We start from the raw sequence: 1,823 nt of genomic DNA, 5'->3' as shown, positions 1-1,823 counted from the left end.
CTGTACCTCTGATAACGTCAGATCCGTACCTCTGATAACGTCAGATCCGTACCTCTGATAACGTCAGATCCGTACCTCTGATAACGTCAGATCCGTACCTCTGATAACGTCAGATCCGTACCTCTGAAAACATCAGATCCGTACCTCTGATAATGTCAGATCCGTACCTCTGATAACGTCAGATCTGTACCTCTGATAATCGGACGTTTGGGAGAAAAACTTCATGAAAATATAAATGATTGTAATTTGAAAAAGTTGGAGCTTCTGTTTTAAAGATTTCACTCAACAATTTAAGAAGTTTTATTGGAGGTTTGGAAATTCTACTTTTGTAACAGAAAAATCTGCTCAGAATAATGAAGTCAGAACTTCTGTATCTGAATGTAAATAAAGCTGGTGGTTCTGATCCACGTTGGACTTGATGAGTCAGCTGCTCAGTCTGGATCAATGAGCTGATCAATAATCAAACCTGTGCTGGACCACCTGCTGGTTGGACGAACCTTTGGACTGACAGGAACATCCTGGATCAAGTTGAAATCTGCAGCTGAGCTTGGATGTGTCCAGGGATTAGACACAGCCCAGTGTGGACTTCCTGGAGCTCTTCATGTTCTGCAGAAAGTCTTCTGACAGTGAGAAATGTTCTGAGTTGTGATGTTGTTCCTCTGAAACTGTTGGTTGTTTCTGTGTTTGTGAGTCTGGATTGTGTTCATGTTTGCTCGATGCAGAACAAACCAAGTACACTTTGTGTAAATACAGTTTATTTTCCTGTGATGCGATGGACATGTGACGTGTAAAGGTGAACACTTCCTGTTCTGTTCAGTCAGAACCGTGCAGGACGGTTAGAACCTTTCAAACTAAAGAAACACTGCCTCAGTGAGTCCAGGGTTAGCCTAGCTTAGCACAAGGACTGGAGCAGATCAGTGGTGTGACATCAGGGTGCAGGCTACTTCCTGGTTTACATTCAGACAAACTGTTCTCACTTTGATCTTAACTTCCTGTTAGACAGGAAGAAGGTGCCTCAGTCTGACCTCATCAGTCTGATCCTGAACATCAACCCTGAGGGTCAGAGACCTGGTTCTGGTTCTGATCTGAGTCCAAGAGGGTCAGAGACCAGGTTCTGGTCTGAGTCCACAAGGGTCAGAGACCTGGTTCTGGTCTGAGTCCACGAGGGTCAGAGACCAGGTTCTGGTCTGAGTCCACGAGGGTCAGAGACCAGGTTCTGATTTTGATCTGAGTCCATGAGGGTCAGAGACCTGATTCTGGTCTGAGTCCACGAGGGTCAGAGACCAGGTTCTGGTCTGAGTCCACCAGGGTCAGAGACCTGGTTCTGGTTCTGGTCTGAGTCCACCAGGGTCAGAGACCAGGTTCTGGTCTGAGTCCACCAGGGTCAGAGACATAGTTCTGGTCTGAGTCCACCAGGGTCAGAGACCAGGTTCTGGTCTGAGTCCACCAGGGTCAGAGACATAGTTCTGGTCTGAGTCTACGAGGGTCAGAGACCAGGTTCTGGTCTGAGTCCACCAGGGTCAGAGACCTGGTTATGGTCTGAGTCCATGAGGGTCAGAGACCAGGTTCTGGTCTGAGTCCACCAGGGTCAGAGACCTGGTTATGGTCTGAGTCCATGAGGGTCAGAGACCAGGTTCTGGTCTGAGTCCACCAGGGTCAGAGACCTGGTTATGGTCTGAGTCCATGAGGGTCAGAGACCTGGTTCTGGTCTGAGTCCACCAGGGTTAGAGACCTGGTTCTGGTCTGAGTCCACCAGGGTTAGAGACCTGGTTCTGGTCTGAGTCCACCAGGGTTAGAGACCTGGTTCTGGTTCTGGTCTGAGT

The sequence above is a fragment of the Austrofundulus limnaeus genome, unplaced genomic scaffold (assembly GCF_001266775.1).
Source record: "Austrofundulus limnaeus strain Quisiro unplaced genomic scaffold, Austrofundulus_limnaeus-1.0 Scaffold1018, whole genome shotgun sequence".
Taxonomy (NCBI): domain Eukaryota; kingdom Metazoa; phylum Chordata; class Actinopteri; order Cyprinodontiformes; family Rivulidae; genus Austrofundulus; species Austrofundulus limnaeus.
The sequence above is the reverse complement of the archived record's forward strand: the minus strand, read 5'-3'. Positions refer to the sequence as shown.